Source organism: Malaya genurostris, chromosome 1 (assembly GCF_030247185.1).
Source record: "Malaya genurostris strain Urasoe2022 chromosome 1, Malgen_1.1, whole genome shotgun sequence".
NCBI classification, from domain to species: Eukaryota; Metazoa; Arthropoda; class Insecta; order Diptera; family Culicidae; genus Malaya; species Malaya genurostris.
Genome location: NC_080570.1, coordinates 40,521,950 through 40,541,966, shown reverse-complemented (window position 1 = coordinate 40,541,966; position 20,017 = coordinate 40,521,950).

The window sequence follows — 20,017 nt, the reverse complement described above, 5'->3', positions numbered from 1 at the left end:
GAAATGTATTAGGTTTAAAGTGCTATGCATTGTGGACCGAATATTGTCATAGTTACAACGCATGTAGCGATCAGACGCATGTTGTTTTGATGCAAATAATAATTGAACTGAAACTGGTGGTTATCTTGAGTTTATCTTTGATGCTATATGATATTGCATCTAATAATTTTATATATGTGAATCTGTGCAACTCATTTGTACTAAGTTCTGAATCTTTTGAAGCGTTTTTTCATGGTGGAACTTGTTCATATCGATATTGCAAACGATTTGCATTGCATTGCATTTTTTTTGTAACACTTAGTCTGGATCCTTTCTATGAGATTCTTGGAAGCAAGATTAAACCAAAATATGCTGCTTTATAAGACTACATCAATTTCCAGCTATTCAAGTAGCTTACACGATTATTGTTTGGTTCAATAATAGGGTCTGAGGGATTAGGCTGAGTAATGGTTCCTTGTGTTTAGCAACATTTATTGAAAAAAAGTATCTGTGATCATCATCACAACACAGCTTTATATTGAACCTATTTGTGCCACCCTTTTGTTCGAATGTAAATGGAGATTTCAGTATGCACACGATCCGTTGACAAATTAAAACATTTTTAAACGTACAATATTGAAGCTTTCGAATCAATCAAATGCAGGGTTGTTACGGTCGCGCGGATTTCGCGGTTTTCGCGGATGCTATGGCGCGGATTTCGCGCGAATTTCAAAAAACATCATTGCACAAAATTCTTTGCAAATTTTTGAAGTTTGTGAGTTTTATGAAATCCTAAAAAATTAAAGATGGGCGAACATTTCAGCAATTGGTCGAGATGGCCGAATTTTCACCTTGATAAAACTAAAATTTACTAGAAGGCGGTTCTAGCCAATGTATTCTTCAGTTCACAAAATTTCGATTTTATGCTTTTCGATCTCGAGTGATACAGGTTGGTATTTCAACATTTTACACTCAAGGATATTGATGTCAGATGGAAGATATCGTCTCAGTGATAATACATTCAATAATGCAAAGAACGTAATAAATGCAATGCGATTCTTCAATAATATGGTAACAAATTTGGTGTATGATAAAAATCGCATTCTCAAAGCAAAATCTACACGACATGCTTACGAAGCGAAGTCTGACAATAAAAGAAACGAAGAAATTCTGGGATTTCATCCGTGGTGATAAGAAAGTGTTCTAATAGTTTGTTGGTTCCACTATCCAACATTTTCAATTGTTCTTTGCGTTCTGGATTTTTTTCTGAAATATGGAAGAAATCCTATGTGAACAAGGGTATAGTATCCAACTACCTTGGAATTGTTGCTTTGTGCGCTGCATCGAAGCTGTTTGAAATTATAGTACTGGATTTTATAACACATAGTTGCTCTGACTACATATCAGAGACTCAGCTTGGATCCATGCCAAAGCTTTCAACTTCCCCTGCTGCGTTCGACAAAATCAATCATCACATAATGATCTTCAAGTTAAGTAGACTGGGATTAAACGGATCATTTTTTAATTGGCTTCGATCATACCCAACTGGTAATGAAATGATAGTGAAAATAGGAGCCAGTACAACCTCACCATGTGCTGTTACATCTGAAGTTCCTCAAGAAAGTCACCTTGGACCGATCATAATTTTATTGTATCTCAACGATCTAAATTTTTCGATCAAGTGTATGAATCTATCTTTCGCCGATGATTTTCGTATTCCGTCGGATTCCCTATGTTAGAACTAATTATGGATATAACGAGCTCATTGCTAGCATGTGCCGCATATTTAACAAATGTTTCAATTCTTTCATTTATCACGTAATGTTATCAAAAAATCGTTTCTTATGTTACTGTCTCATTAGATTTAGTTACTATAGAAGCACTAGATTTAAGCAAATGTATCATTTGAATGATTTTGATCTATTGATCCAAGGATGAGGAGGTTTTATGCCTGCTGGAGAGCAAGTTTGACGGATACAAATTCCAGTGGGCTTTTCCCTGATCCAAATAAAAGAATAAAAGATGAGGAGGAAAAGAAAATAGTAAAATCTGACAACAGAAGAAGCTATTATAATTGAAACTGAAATTAAGTACGTATTAAATAGATTGATATATGCAGTGCAACGAGTTTATAAAGGTGACTTGCAGGATTGAATTTCAAACAATCTTTTTTAACAATAATTTATTCTCAAATGAATGTTAGGCCTGTCATTTTGTATGAAATATCAGTTTTGAAAAATTTTTCACCAACGTCTGATGGAAAATCGCTTACATTTTATGAATATAGATTTTAATTCCCTAATAAAAAAAGTTGGCAACACTGTTTCAAAGCACACAAAATAAGCAAAACTAAATATTTTCTGTTACAAAAGTAGTTTTCCGGAAAAAAAATAGTTTTACGACAACATGCCATTTCCATTGCCTTTCGCATGTTAAATTAAAGGTTCCTCTTGTACTGGTTTACTTATAGAAGCTACGAAAAAAAATCTGCAAAAGAAAAATCCATATAGGAATGTGTTTGTTGCTAATCAAATGTGTCAGTGGAAGTAAGCTGAAACTGAGATAAATTTTCTCGAGCAGTTTTAAGGAAAACCGAAGAGTTCTACTGATTGGTTTATACTTGAACCATATGGAAGATTTATTGATTAAAATCAGTAAAAGAAGCGCCGGAGTTCGATTTTACGCACATATTGTTGACATTACTCATACGCTTGCAAAAGTCTTGCTCCTTAACTAAGGGCATAGAAAAAGAATGGAGAATAAAAATGAATTTCGTTTTCATGGGGTTTCTCGAAGTGACGTGCTGTATACGGACTTATTTGTTGTGATCATATGACAAACTTATGCAGATTTTTAAATTATATTTAAGTGAATTTTCAAATACTGCGTAAAGTATCACCTGCATAAAAATAGTTGTCTAACTCTTCACTCGAATATCGCGCGTTTTAGTTTTCAACTCCGCGCGTTTTAGTTTTTGACTTCGCGCGGATTTCGCGCGTTTTGATTTTGAAATTTTTCGTTACAACCCTGCAAATGAAGAAAATCCTTCAACATATCAATATACTCAAGTGAATACGAATCAATACACTCAAGTCAACACACCGCACGCATACGAAAGCGACCATCCAGCGAGCGAATGGATGTAACTTTCAGTTTTATCATCCACTCACTACTCAAATACTTTCCTCGCTGGCAGCCAGGGATTAACTAAAGCAGAAATGTATTCAAGCATATATTTACAGATTCCCTTTTGTGCGATAGTTCATACTGCGCAAGTCGGACGAGAGGATGACATCTTCGGGGCACTGTGACGGCGACTGTGATTGTCTCGTAAAAACATAGGTCGATTCAATACAATTTTTCAATGGTATACTCTTGAAATACTGAAATGACGTTGCCATACATGTTTAAGTAAAATGTAAAATCCATCAACACACGACTGAGTTATTATCGTTAAAAATTATGACAAAAAAATGTTACGCTGCTATTCTTGAAACTTTTATTGACACCCGACCGCGTATAGTGAAGAGAACGGCATTTTTAATGCCAAAACAATAGTGCTTATATACACATCGCGGATACTCGTGGACTTTTTGTGGACACATACCCTGGAAATACCGACGAGTCTTTAAGCTAATCTTTTCTAGTGCCTCCAGAAATTCAGGAAAATCAGACAAACCCCTTTTCGAGCCAGATGGATCGTTACTTTTTTCTCCCGCTTCAAGACGGTTCTAAAATATTTAGGGATCTTAAACAAGATATCTCGAAGACGCATTCGAATTACTTGCTGTAATCATTAGCCATTATTTTATTATCCGACTTAAAGTTTCTGTTTGCTTGTTTATTGCATTTTGCTCGCTCACCCCTTAGTGTACACGCTGCCAAAAAGTTACTTAACAACAGAGGGACAATTTAATAATCATAGGAAAACAACAATTGTTGCTAAACGCAAAAGCAGTTTTCTCCACTGTTGTTGAGCGGCGGAAATTCGAAAATGAAATATCAGTTTAGTCAATACATTTTGTTAAATAATCTGTTTTTTTTTTTTTCGAAATTTATCTAGCGATAGCTGATAAAACTGCTTTTGCGTTTTTCAACAATGGCTGTTTTCCGGAGGTTGTAAGAAGAACCTTAAGTACTTTACACCCTATAGAAGGGTTGCGTGTAGAAATTTAATTTTAGGTAAAATTTGATTTACATTTTTGAGCAAAGCGTCAATACCTTCCATTGACCTCAAAAACTACGCAAGCGAAATTTAAAAATCTAATTATAATTTTACATAACTCCATGGTTGTAATATCGAATATTGATAGTTTTTGCGAACGCTGTAAAGTATCGATATTCTCAATTCCAAAATGATATCGATATTTTCGATAAGTTTTCCATCTCTTTTGGCAATGGGCATCTACACGCTCTTTGAACAAAACTCATGGTTTGAGCTGCGATCACTCAAATTCATAAACTGGAGCATTATGTCAAAATTTGAGTACAGATTTGAGTAAAATTCGCTCAGGTCATGAGTTCATTTGAGTGGAAAAAAATACTTCTATCAGTTCAGTGAAACCATAAATCATCAATCATAGATGTTTTCAATTGAAATTTTGTGGTTTCAATTATGCTAAGTGAGAAGTACAACATAAGGATACCAACATTGTTCAATTTCGACTCCAAATTGTTCGAAAGGAAACGGTTTTGAATCACTTTTCTGAGCTTTCCATTTAAAAGAAAGAAGAATGACTTTGTATATAAACATTCACGTATAAGAATGTATGTAGAGTAAAGATAGTTATTAAAGTATGCCAGTAGAGATAGTTATTAAATCTGAAAAGCTTCTCCCCCTATAGAATTATTATTTGAATACATTTAGACATATTTTATATAAGAAAGCATATAGTTCTGAATACATTTTGATCAGATGTTTGTTTCAAGGAAAATGTTGCTAACTGGCTCGGAAACAACGTTGCCAGATATACCGATTTCTCGGTATTGATAAGGAGAGGCCAAACTATACTATACAGATATGCTCTCCTAAAATACTGAAAATTTACTGATCATACAGGTCATTTCTGATTTTGGGGTTTTGCTGGGATAACCATGAGAAAAGGTTGTCGTAAGACCTTTTTTTTTGCTCACTTAACTGAGCTCCGGTGACATTTTCCTGGTACCTATGTAGCAGAGATTCTTATACAGATATGGTACCGATACATTTTAGCACCGGATACAGATTTTTAGAAAAATGACCTGGCAACGCTGCTCGGAAAGTGGATTAACAGTTGTCAGGTTCTGTCCTAGACCAGCATTATGCCACTTTTAGCAATTGACCGTTTTAACCAATTGTTTTACTATAAGTTGTTTAGTACACATTGAAATTAGACTTTTTTGAGAACAACACTTGGGCACCGTATAGTGCTCTCAGTGATACCAACTCTCCCGATTGAATGGAAACATAGATTGAAGAAATCAAATAAATGAAAAAGTCACAGAAAAAATTGAATTTTCTGTGAGATTTTCACTCATTTGACTTTTCAAATCGAAACACTTAAATTTTATCGCTGAATCTCGGCAGAATAGTGCCGTGATTTGTACAACCTATCATTTGGTAATCGGCTCGACAAAATGTATAAGCAGTGAGAATCTCGGCAATTTGTAAACTGTCAATTGTTGCCGAACTTGTCAGCACCCATTTTGATGTTATCTCGCAAATGTAATCTGGATTGAATCATGAATTACCGTGCCATCAGTAATCGAGCGTAGAAAGGTTATTATCAAAGATTTTACTTTATTATTGTATGAAATCATTATCACAAGGCTGGAGTGTTTAAATAATGCTCATTTTTATTCAGAATACAAAAAAGCAATTCTCAAAAGAAAACATCACGGTTAAAATCATTTGCTTCTAGTGTTCCTCAGCACTTTCACCTGGAAATAAGGGGATATTTATAAGTGTATATGATAAGTAGATAATTTTTGAATTCATTTATCTTTTCAAGAAATATTAGAGGTCTTTTTCCTTTATCCAATTTAGGTATTTTCCAGTTCCATGAGAAATGGTGACGTGATGCTTTAAAAAATCGACAAGAGACATTAGATGACGTCTGTGTCTCATCGAGTTTCAGTAAAAGCTAACACACTGTTCGAAATCTCGGCGAACAGATTTACTGATTTCGGTATATTTGTTGTTTACTGACAAGTTGATGTAACTTGGTTATTTACTATAAGGCGTTTGTAGGCAGCCTTGAACTGGATGGTTGTAATTATTTCCACCTTTTGCACGGATTGCAGAGAATTTTCTGGCAAATATTTACTGAATAGAAGTATAGTCATTTTGTTTAAATTTTAGTTTTTTAGGAAAATAAGGCATAATTTTGATTATACACTAGTTTACATTATTTCTAAGCGTGCAAACCGCCGTGGACATGTCACATGTTGGTGAGGTGGTAAGGTTGTGGAAATAAGAATGTATCGAATTTGCACGCGTTTGAATGCAAGCATACATGAGGAATTTCACGTGGAGCAAGAGTATGTATGTATGTATGTGTGAAGCCACCATCAGTTCAAGGCATTACCAATGTATGCGGGTAGACTTACAGTAGATCCGAATTTGATTATCAGATAGCTTTCATATAACTGCTGTTAAGAAGACCAAAATGGGGTTTGAGGACCCGGCGCCTTCCAGCAAGAACATCCGGCCATATAATAAAGAATTTCGCTGTACCAGCTTAAACCCGCCTGATGGTTTGTTTGTTAGAAGGGTGCGTCTTGCTCATTTCAGACCTTCAGGGAAAAACACAAAGCTTCCCCAACGAGACTCAGGTTGGCAATCCACTCCATCATCCAGTCATTCACTTGTGAGATACCCTGATGCACTCCCTGCCCCTCCCCGTTGTCGATATACTTGAGTATAATACAATATAATATAATATAATATAAAATTTTATGAAAAATATAATATAATACAATATAATCTGATATAATTAAATAAACATAACATAATATAATAGAATATAATATAATTCAATATAACATGATATGATATAAAATAAATACAAAGAACAGATATCCAAGCTAGTACAAACTTTTTTAAAAAGCTGTGTAAACCATACAAGTGAAAATCCGTTAAAAATCACCGTTGCAAACGACTTTGCACGTATGAATGTCTGTCGGATATCTGTTCTCTGTGATATAACATAATATAAAATAATATTATATAATATAACATAAAATAACACAGTATAATATAATAAAATAAAGCACAATATAATAGAACATTACACAATATGTTATAACAATGTACTATAACATAATACAATATAACAAAATAGTATACTTATAATGTAATATAATATAATATAATATAATACAATATAATATGATATAATGCAATGCAGTATAATACCATAAAACATAAAATAACATAACAGAAGATAATATATGAAATAATATGCTATGATACAATATATAACAGTTGATGTCGCAGTGTAAGTTATGCTCTTCTTTCGTCGCAGTTCTGCAGGAATAATAATAATAATAATAATAATAATAATAATAATAATAATAATAATAATAATAATTATTATTATAATTATAATACAAAAATATATAATACACTGTAATATAATTCAATTCAATATAACAAATAATGCAGCAAACAACAGAACCACATGTTGCAATATCTATCTATATATGTATATAAAAATGCAGAGATCATTCTTTGTAATCGCATCACTTAAGAACGGATGGACGGATTTACATGATTCTTTTTTTGTTTGATCAGTTTTCACCCCCACCGGGTTCGTACATCAAAAAAATTAGGAAAACCTGCAGGAAAAGTGGTAAAAATCCATAAAGTTGTTTTGTATGGACAATGGAATTTTCCACTGAAAAAGTCGCCAATGATTGCTAGCTCTACGATTGATGTTTGGCGCGCAACGAGTTGCATAAGTGCTTGGCCGTCAAAGATAGAAAAATTTGTTTGGCGCACAACGAGTTGTTTTGTGTGGAGATTTCACATGCATACTTGATTAACGTTATTCTTCATTTCGAACCACGTGCTTAATTGGGTATCAAAATTATTGCTTACTAAATGACTGGCGGAATGCAGAATGTGTGTAATGGAGTCAGATGAATAATATTGGTCATTGTGAATCAATGAAAAGTTTGTGCTTTTGGATCGCTAAGGTCAAACTAAAAGATTTTCCTTGCATTTTGCTTTCGAATGATTTAGATTACAGGAAGCACACATACTAAGTGGCAATTAGATATCAATATTCAAGATGGATTGAGACTATTTCTCTACATTGTATTCGACATGCTACAAGAACTCGCTGCCTCTCGTGAAAGATTATTCTATATTTTTTCGCTCCACCTCAGTATTGAGAGTATTTCACGGCTCTTACCAAAATAGATTTAGTTTTGCAATAATCCGCGCTGTGTTGAATCAACCAAGAAATAATCGTAATTTGACAATTATCCCAGAAAATCGAACCGGTTGTTTGGCGCGCATCGAGTTGTTTTGTGTGGAGATTTCACATGCATACTTGGTTCACGTGATTCTTTATGTTGAGCCACGTGCTTAATTGGGTATAAAAATTATTGCTTACCAAATGACTTAATGACGGGATGTTCAGTCATATGTTCTATAAAACGGCTGTAGGAAGGAGAAACATTTCTGATATCATTTACCCGTTGATGAATTGTGTTCAATGGAGTCAGATGAATAGTATTGGTCATCGCGGGCGCGAGTTTAACTAATAAGAATATTTTTGAATAAATTAATGAAAAGATTGCGCTGTAGAAGCGCTAAGCTCCAAGATTTCTTTGCATTTTGCTTTCTAATGATTTAGATTACACTAAGCGAACATCATGAGTGGCCATTAGATCAATGTTGAAGATGATTACCATAATAGAACGAGACTGTCATTTTATATTTCATATTCTGTGAAGAATTTTCAAATTGGTAATTTAAGCGTCGTCTCTCCAAGCAACCAAAAGTTCCACAGTACCTGAAGAATATCCACTTTATTAGAGCTCTAAAGTACGCGTGGCATTTTTTGGCAACTTTGGTTGCGTCGGGTGAACATTCAAGTATGAGTAATTTCTTAAAAACAGATTGTTCGGAATGCTGCTTAAGCCCAATCTTTTTTTTACCAAATTTTTGGTTACTTGGGCTAAATACAAACTACAAACATATCCTACTCTACCGAATGAACAACTATAGAAGAGGAACTCTTCAACAATGTGTTTGGCTTATCAATACAAAATTTTGGATAGTGAGCTTTTTTATCGATTACCGAAAGCAAGAATCACATCTGGAAGAGAAAACGTAACACCTTATATCTTTCATGTCGAAGCCATTAGAAAGTGTTCAGTGCTTTGATTCAAAAGATGATAATCTGTACATTTGCTAAATTTTTGCTTAACAGAAGTATTTAACATTTTCACATTATTTTTGCTTATTTTTCTTTTTTGGGCTCAAGCGAATGTGTGTCGAATTCCGTTGATTGTAGGCTAATCAAAATAATAATGGAGAGAAACTTTAACCACTTAGTCGTTTGACAATTCTGCTATCCGAAAACATAAATTCAAACAAATAATTTTTGGGTGAGACGAAGTTCGACGGGTCAGCTAGTACTATGATAAATATTGCACATTAGGATGGGCTTCAAACTACAAGTCATTTCGCACCCTCTCATTCTGCTACTAACGCAGAAGGCGATAGCATCCAGTCGACGCCGTTCTATTGACCAAATGTCATCATAGACGCTCGGGGAGGCATGAGATAGGAACTTGTGAGGACTTAGTTATCTCACCATTTGACGACCAGAAATTTCACGAGGAGCAAGAGTTGACACAAAATCATAGAATTTCCACTTTGTTGCAGACGGATAGAATAGTTGTATGGTTCACATACTATTAGCATATTGGAATTAGCAAAACACACACAGTAAAATCAATTCATTGAGAAATTAGTTCCACCGGATTCTACACTGCTTACCTTCGGGGACGGTTGGCCGTAGCCATAATAGCCATTTGGAAACACCAACCGACACTACACGGCTTTGCGAAGTTTACGGTGAAGATCAGCCATTTCGAACTGTATCCGACCGAACACAACGCATTGGAACTTACGGCGTAGATTGAGTTAGTCGCTTATCGGCTTGTGCACACTAATTAAGTTACGAACAATCCTCAACATTCAACACGAACACAAGCTATTAAAGTTAATTTTCCTTCCCAGAATGCCATTCCGGTAATGGCAATACCATGCAGCCAATTAATCTAAATCCTGGAACTAATGACGGGCGCTATTGTTCCTGACAGCTGTTACCCTATCTGCATTTCCATCTCAGAGTCGGTGACTAAACTTTTCCATTTGTATCTAAAGCATCTACCATTTCCCCAAGCCTCCCTGAAACGAGGGCAACCGAAATAGCTACAAATTCAGCCTAAAACTACATTTACTATCGCTTTGTCAACGTCAAATCACGGAAGCAGATCATTGTAATCTAAAAGGTAAACATTCTGCCGTAAGCACGAACCAAGAACCGAATCCATTATTTTTTCAACTCCGAAGAAGAAGAAGAAGAAGAAGAAGCATAAGGAGAAGAGGATAGATTTTTCTTCGAGGTAAAAAAAAGCTAAACTAAACTGTTTCCCAGCTGTGCGCCCACACACACCCACAGACACTTCTATCCGGAAGAATACACCGCCAACACAACCTGCATCGAAGCCCGGAAATCTGGTTCGGAAGCAGTCTAGGAAAGCGTTTCACAATTGCCGTCAAGATTGACCACCAGAGATAAGCAAATAAAACTGTGAAAGGCTTTCACCCATCCAAACTAGAACCGTTGCTTCCAGACCACTTTTTAGCCAACCATCCGCACTCAGATTCCGGAAGGCAACTTGTTTTCCACTTTAGGTAATAGAATGAAAAACACCAACCTTCTGCAGAATGCAGAGGAGCAAGCCACCCCCTTCCCCCCTTCCCCTCCCCACCCAAAGTCCCATACCCTGAGCCAGAGCTCGATATTCGTTTGCAACTGGCGGTTGCCAATTCGCTTCCACACCACACTGAAACTGGATTAGGCGAGATTTTGGTTTTCGGTGTGTGTGTGTGTGTGTGTGTGTGTGTGTGTGTGTTTGTGTTTGCCACGGTTCCGCTAGGCACCACTCCACTATATACTGCAGGTTAGGTATTACTTCGAAAAGCAATAAAATAGTTTTGACAACGTACGGGATCCGAAGTTTCACCTCAACGGACAGGTTTATTTAAAAGGTGGAGGAACTGGGAAAAGTGCACCTTCACGGGAAACTGTTTCTGATGGAGTCTCGAATGGATCTTTGATTCGAAGAGTGTGTGTGTGTTTGTGTGTGTGCAACTCCCACCTGCCTTCCGGCGGATAGTGGAGTGATTATGGAGAGGATGTGCTGGTTGTAAACTCTGTAACAAATGAAGAGTGGAATACCGTTACTGCTTCGTGGATTGAAACTGAAGTAAAGATCTCACTTTAATTTTGCTAGCAAAAAGGTGATGTGGAAATTATATACATTTTCAATTTTCAAGATAATTTTTCCATCTCAGTTACACAAAATACTTAGAAATGAATTATGTCGAATGGATCGGGTATTAAAGATTTTAAAAGGGTGAATACTAATGCGGTTTTCGAGAAGGACGTTCAACGACGGACCAGATGTTCACTTTGCGACAAATTCTTGGCGAGTTTCGGGAGTACTACTTGCGAGCTCATCATCTGTTTGTAGACTACAAAGCAGTGTACGAATTAGTGAAACGCAACGAATTGTGGCAGATCATGGCTTTCCGACAAGGCTAATAAGACTGATTCGTGGGACGCTCGACGGATCGAAATCAAGCGTCAGGATAGCTGGTACGACATCCGATGCTTTCGTGACGTTAGATGGATTGAAGCAGGGCGACGCGCTCTCCAATCTGCTGTTCAATATAGCGCTCGAAGGTGCCATATGAAGATCCGGCGTGCAAAGAAACGGAACCATCATCAATAAGTCTCACATGCTTCTTGGTTTTGCGGACGACATTGATATTAAAGACTGTCCCAGAAAGTATGGACGCACTTTGTTTTCGCTGTAAATAATTCACAAGTGTTAGATATTCAAATTTTATTCGATATACTGATAATATTAGACTACAACAACAGAATATTATTCTCAACATTTGCCACTTAGCCATTGTAGACTAGCTGGTGCACCTTCTTGCGAACGTTCCTCATTAAATTCCGTACAGACTTCTTGGCGACAAGTTTTGACACTTTTTTCCAATCTTTTTCGAACTGTTGAATGGTTTCGGCTGTCGAGACATGTTTCCTAAGATGTGCCTTCGTTAATGCCCAAAATTCCTCAATTGCTCGAAGTTGTGGGCAATTTGGTGGATTCATGTCTTTTGGGACGAAAGTGACATTTTTGGTAGTATACCATTCTACCGTTGATTTCGAGTAGTGGCAAGAAGCAAGATCTGACCAGAAGACAACAGGATCCTTGTGGCTTCGAATATAATGTTGTATATTTCGCTGTTCATTGAAGCAGTGGTGATGAAGGGTTTCGAAATCGTACCGCAGATACAAATTGCTTGCCAGACCATAGCTTGCTTACCAAATTTTTCAACTTCAATCGATGTCTCGGACTGGTTTAATACTTGCCCTTCTCGCACCGTATAATATTGTGGTCCCGGCAAGGATTTGTAATCGAGTTTCACGTAGGTTTCGTCGTCCATGATTATGCAGTTCAAATTTCCAGCAAGAATCGTATTGTACAGCTTTCAAACCCTCGGCCCGATCGATGCTTCTTGTTTAGGACTACGTTTTGGTTGTTTCTGCTTCCTTTACATTCGAAGACTCAAACGTTCTTTAGCACGAAGAACATTTGACTTCGAAGTGCCCACTTTTTGGCCACATCCCGAACTGAAACACAATTTGTACACAATTTTTCGACGTTGTTCTGCTGAAAGTCCACGCATTACGAAACAAACTAATGAAAACGAATAAACAACTGCACAAGTGGTTAGAGAAGAGTGTAAACAACAGGACGCAGCCATAAAAATTGACAGATTCTGAACCATTGCGAAATGGCAGCGGTTTTTGGTTGCGTCCATACTTTCTGAGACTGTCTTTATTGGTGTGGACCGTAGAGCTGTGGAAAAGGCTTTTGTGCCCATCAAGAAAAGAAGCTGCGAGAATAGGGCTGACGATAAACTCTACCAAGACTAAGTACATGGTGGCTGGTAGAGAACGAGGCAGCCCAAACGGTGTTGGACCCGAGGTGCAGTACTATACGAGGTTGTTGACGAGTTCATATATCTTGGAACACTAGTGACATGCGATAATGATATTAGCCGCGAGGTAAAAAGGCGTGTTGTAGCTGCTAATAGGGCTTTCTACGGGCTCCGTAACCAGCTGAAGTCTCGTAGCTTGCACACACACTGCTCTATACAAATCGTTGATACTACCTGCTGTCCTATACGACCACGAAGCATGGTCGAGTAATCGGCGTCTTTGTAAGAGAAAAATCCTACGCTCAATACTCGGCGGCAAAGAAGAGAATGGAGAATGGCGCAGACGCATGAATCGTTAGCTATACCAAGTATACAAAGATGCGGACATTGGAAGGCATATAAAACACGGCAGTCTACAGTGGGGCGGCAGGGACTATGTCTAAGGGCTTGACGACCCCTCCCAGGGCAACTGCGAGTTGTAGGGCTTGCCTAGGAGGTGGTGGGGTTTGGCAGTGGGCTCTGCTAATCCTCTATAAAAAGCTGCATGTATCCGCAAGCAAGTCCTACTAAAGCGATCGCGTGCCGCTCAAAGTGCACAAGCCCAGCGGGAGTGCCGACTCGACACGTTAGGACTAACGCCAGTAAGGACTATGGCATACTGGCTACCATACCATCCATGGATACGATACGGTAGATCGGAATATATAGAGAAGCTAGGGCTGACAGCTGCGGTATTCTACTCCTTCAGTAAAGCATGGTGGAACCGGCTTAAAATGGCGAGTAGGCGCTGATTCGGCTCTGAGCGTAAAGCCAACCCTCGCATTGCCTCACTGCACCGCATAGGTAACCATGGGATCATGATAGCGACTACTTTCGGCTGGGTTTGACGGTAGCCATAAGGGGGACCCATAAAAACATGAGTTTTACACCATCAACATCGGCGTCGGAGAAGTGTTCTCAAACAGAGCCCTTCACCTTCGAGAGCGATAAAAAACAGGATGCGGTCGACCCTGCGCTCCGGCTCACGATTGAGCGGAATAAACAGCGCCGGAAACGCGCCAGGGATTCTCCAGGTAGTAAACGTCCCAAGGCCAAAAGGAGTAAAGACCATGGCGGAAATAATGGGGCGAAGGAACGTGGCGAGGGGTTCAACCCAAACCTCGGCACTCGACCCCCGGATCCGAGCAAAGTAAGCGAACCCGGCGAGAATCAGCCTGAACAACCGTGGCTGAAGATCGCCAAGAATAAAAGGGTCCAAAAAGATGCTGGGCCCATTCCCGGGAGGAGGGCTAGGGACAAAGGCGAGGCTTTGTTGGTTAAGGCCGACAAAGAAAAGTAAGCCGATGTGATCAAGGCCATGCGGAATGAGGCAAAGCTAGCCGAACTTGGCAAAGAGGTTCGCAGCATCCGTCGCACGAAAACGGGAGAGATGCTGCTCGAGCTAAAAAAAAGGAGCACAGATGAGCGGAACGGAGCTTGTTGCGCTGGCCCAACAAGTCTTGGGCGACACGGCTGAAGTTAGAGCCCTGCGTAGTGAGGTTGCACTCCAGTGCAAACGGTTGGATGAAATCGCCACCGCAGAAGAACTAACCATGGCCATCAAGGAGCAAGGAGGTGTGGATGTCCCACGGGAATCCATCCGCATGAGGAAAGGACCACAGGGCACCCAGATAGCTACATTCAAGCTATTGGCCACGGATGCTAATAAGGTTCTCACAGTGGGCAGGCTAAAGGTCGGTATGCCCAGTGACCGCTCACCAACCGCCGGCGGTTGACATGTGCTTCAGGTGTTTCGAACCTGGTCACAAGTCGTGGGACTTCAAAGGCCCAGACCGGAGTAACCTCAGCAAGCGTTGCGTCGGCGAGGGGCACAAGGCGTATGCATATGCTATGCGCGAGCAAGAGGCATCCTTTCGGTCGAGTCGTAGACGCGTACCGTAAGCGTCGGTTCGGGAGGACTTCCCTCGTCGGGGAACCCTCCGTCGGTGTAGACTAGATCTTTTGGCGGAGACTAGTCGAGTAGTTCCGCGACGTAGCATCAGTTTTGGGTAGTCGAGGCGCCAGTGAACCGGAAGTTACCCTCCAACCGGCAGCACGTCATGCAACTGGTCGATACCTCGAGAGGAGGGTGCTGATTCTCATTCTGCATAAATCTGGGGAGGGTGCTGTGAGCACCAATAGGCTTTCACCCCGAAGTAATACCTAGCGGTGGTGCCAGGGAGCTAGGGTTGGAGATCCAAGGTGTTTTAGTGGGTGATTCCAATCAACAGTTGGGTAGCCCTGTGGAGAGTCCCACACTGCGTGCGTAAATGCATTTCACCTTGTAAAAAAAGACTACATTTGGCTGGACATGTAGCAACAATGCCGGAGGAGAGAATGGCCTACGTGATGTTCAGCAGAGAACCTGGGAGAGATCGTCGACTGCGGGGTAGACCTCCCACTCGCTGGCTATGCGCAATCGAAGAGGATGCACGCGCAGCGGGAGTACAGAGCGACTGGAGAACGGCGGCTCAAGATCGAGTTTCCTGGAAAGCTACAATTCGTTCGATCATGTTCCGAAGACGGGATGTGCACCATTAAGGTAAAGTAAAGTAAATACCACTCAGTACCGGCACGAAACGGCGCGTATAAATATGTGTGCAAAAAATCTGAATACAAGCTTTACAACTTATTTCGAAATCAAATACAGAATTTCTATAATATACAGGGTTGTGCAAAAGAACCTGACACATTTTGCTCTCCGGTTACACCCAACAAGGGAGGGAGAAACCAAACACGGCATCGGAGAGTAGAAGTTTAAAGGCTAATTTTGCTTTAGAGCAATTCCAGGAATGAGTAGACGAAAAAGTGACAAAATCAGATTCGACCTTTTCCGATTTGGATGAAACTTTGCACATGGCTTCAGTATGGCAAACCATAAGTTTTGAACCGATTGAGAGGTCAATCCGACTAACGACTGATTTTTAAAAATGGCGTATGTATTTTTGCATTTCACAAAAATTGCCTTTTTCAAATCGTTGTAACTCGGAAACCGTTCATCGTACAAAAATGGCGTTGTTGTAGGGAATCGATTGGGCACTCTAAAAAATATACACTGAAAAATTTTTTTGATTTTTTCTCAATAATTAAAAAAATCCGAAAAAGTTAAATAAAACAAATTTATTGTCTTTACCCTGTAGAATAATATTCTACTCTTTAAATGATTATCTATCAACGTGAATTTGTAATTTCGAATATATCTGTAAATTGTTTTAATTGTAACTTCTTCATTTTTCAAAAGGCATGGATGGGATAGCCATGAATCTGTAGGTTTTAATAAGAGCTTCAAAATAAAAATTATCAAATAAAATCGAAACCCTGATTTTTTTTAATTTAATTTTCTTTGGTTCATTTTGAAATTATAGAGAAAAAAATCAAAAAATTTTTTCGGTCTATATTTTGTTTAGAGTGCCCCATTGATTCCCTACAACTTCTTCCTGGACGCCATTTTTCTACGATGGACGGTTTCCGAGCTACAACGATTGGAAAAAGGCAATTTTTGTTAAATGCAAAAATACATACGCCCTTTTTAAAAATCAGTCGTGAGTCGGATTGACCTCGCCATCGGTTCAAAACTTATGGTTTGCCATACTGAAGCCTGTGCAAAGTTTCATCAAAATCGGAGAAGATCGAGTCTGATGATCTGCTAAGCATTTCTGAAATTGCTCTTTAGCAGTTTTCCATCATGGAGCACTGGAGTGTCGCTCAACGCCTTTTTTTATTTATAACTCTTTTTTGAAGAATCAGTCATACGTTACAACTGTTCGTGAGTTGAGAACCCTATTTTAATACACCTATTTTGGACATTTTGAATCATTGTTTCCGAAACCGGAATCGGGAGACTGTCGATTGAAACTGATTTGAGCTCTCAGCAACCCCATTTTTCCATGTTTTGCATCATTGCTCTGTGTAACTACTTGAAGTATTCAACACTCTTTATCTTGTAATTCCGGAGCCGGATCGGAAGTCGGATCCACAGTAATAGCGGAACCAGAAGTCGGATCTGGATGAAAATGCACAATATCTTTTAAGACAATAAGAGCTTTAATTTGAACCAAGATTTGTGAAAATCGGTTTAACCATTGCTGAGAAATCGAAGTTACGAGTTACGTTTTTTGAGCTTTTCTTCTCTATTACCGGTGGTTTCGGAAGTGTAAATCAGGGACTAGTAGTCTCAAAGTAGATTCATAAATCCAATTAAAATCTAGATGAATTTACCAGTAAGTTTTAAAGAAAAGGGTGTAATCGGGTTGTCATATAAAAACTCCCCCCAAACCGAAAAAAATGATATACGCCGTTTGAAAGGGTTTGTATTGGAGATGATTTTCCCAAAATTTTAATCCTTTAAATGGTGGAGTTAGGGTGGTTCTTCTGATTATCATTTTATTTAAATTTTCCAAAAACCTCTTTAGCAAAAAAATTGAAAAAAATTTTTGGAATTCTGAACCTTTCTGATTTTTTTTTCAGAAGTTTTGAAAATGTATTTCATGTGAAAAAAAATGTTCAAAATTTTCGAATTTTTTTTAATCGCACTCACAATTTTGGTACCACTCTTGATTTTGCATAAAAAATAAATCATTTATGAGAACATTACGCTGCATTTTTCAGATTCTGAAAAAATGTGGACGGCTCTAATATCAGACTTTAAAAAAATAAATCATTCGGGAAACCATGTGTCTTCATCAAATTGTCATTATCCGATGGAGACGCATGGTATTCAGTTCTAAAATCATATATCACATGTCCTTAGAACTAAATACCATGCGTTTCCATCTACAACTTGAGTTCAGAGGTTAAGAAATAATATTCATGAGGAAGAACCAGTGAAAGAAACAAGAATCAGAACTAATGAATTGACAAATATTTAGGTTTTAATATACGGTTTAAATTTTTTATTTATGAACTGATAAGTCATTTTACATTTATTTTACATTTATTGTATTCAAAATTTAAATTAAATTATAGTTCTTTTGGAGAAAAAAGTATTCCTAGATACCAAGCGCAAAATCAAGGAAAATTCGAAATGAAGCGAAATCTAAAAAAACTATCAGTTTTAGGGTAAAATGCTCGTCGACGTACTGTAAGCAAAGTCAAAGTCTTGGCATTACATTCCTTTTGTGGAATTCGGCCTTTCTGTCAGAAGAACCACCAGACTTCGCAGCCGATTCTTAGTGTACAGAATCATTGCATGGCTAGTACAATGGATCCTACTGACACTAAGAATCCTTCCAGGTCGGGGCTCGAACATACGACGTACTGTATCACAGAGATGGCATTTCACCAGAGTGATAAACGCTAGAGTCAGATTTCTGCCACACCGAGGATGAAAAAAACGAAGCACCGCACAAAGAGGAAAGCGCACTTCTTCTCAGTGTCGAATAGACAGCATTTGAGTGTGTGCTTGTGGTTAAAGCAGCTGGCGCGAGTGAAACACATTCTCTTCGCATGAATCGCTCACACGCGCTCTCGTCTAAATACACCCAAGTGACCACTGGCGCGTGATTGCGAGCGAACACTTCTGTGAACTTCAATTAATAGAGAGTAGATCTGGCCTTGCTATGAAAAATTTGCAAGGAAAACCGAAAATTTTACGATAAATTGTTTTATTTTGCTGATTTTGCGTGTCCACGCTTCATCTACGAAAACCATACAGCAGAGTGCTCACCGGCGTGTACACCTCTGTGAAAGTATCTGCATCCACCTCAGAGAATTTATTAGCTAATGCTCTAGCACTTTGGTGCGATTCAGTGGAAGAGGTAAAAGGAAATAAACAAACGCACTCATGATGCGTGCACACTTTATACAACAGTGGTGTATAAATGTGAAAGAGAAGAGCTCTCGTTGAAGTTGTCAGTGCGAGGGGAGAAATTTTACTTGCTCTTCGTCACACAGAGGAGATAGACATCTCTGCTGTATCACATGGTATGAATAGCCAAGTTGCCTGAAATTGCTCAACAAGACAGCTAATTTTTTTCATTATTTGGGATGCCAGTTTTTATCAGACTTTGTATAATATATGAAAATGAATCGACGCAATAAATTATGGGATTACATTGATAATATATTAAACTTTTGAGGGCACAAATATGTTTTTTTAAGCTTTAATTTAAAATGTTTTTTAAACTCGCGAATAGTTGTAATATACGACTGATTTTTTACAAACAAGTTATAAATAAAAACCCGGTGAGCAACACTCCAGTTTTCCATGATGGAAAACTACTAGACAAAAATAGACCTTCATTTCTTTACTTTACGAGGCCGTGTTCGGTTTCTCCCTCCCTTGTTGGGTTCCACAGTGTAACTGGAGAACAAAATGTGTCAGGTTCCTTTGCGAAATCCGGTATATAGAATGGTTGTATCAATTGTCAATTAATAATTTTATTATTTTTTCGTTTTTCGAACGATGTTTTCCCCAATCGATGAAACAATGGTTCGAAGATTTTTAAACAAGTTAAGCATATGAGAAGTACTTGTTTTAAGTACTTTAGGAATGGAAGGTTGAATTTTAGAAAACGGAGAAAAAAAAAGGTTTTCAATTGCCCACAGTCTGCATTATTTATATTTGATTTTTGAGAATATTATGCGTGTATTATAATAAAGCGAGTTCTCGAATATTATTTTTTCGTGGAATTATAACACTTGCAAGTTCTGCTTAAGAACATGATTATGCTCTATTTCGAAGGTTTGGAAAAAAAAACACCTGTTCACAAATAACGATTTTTCAATTCTATTATTTTATTGGTTAAGTTATGACCA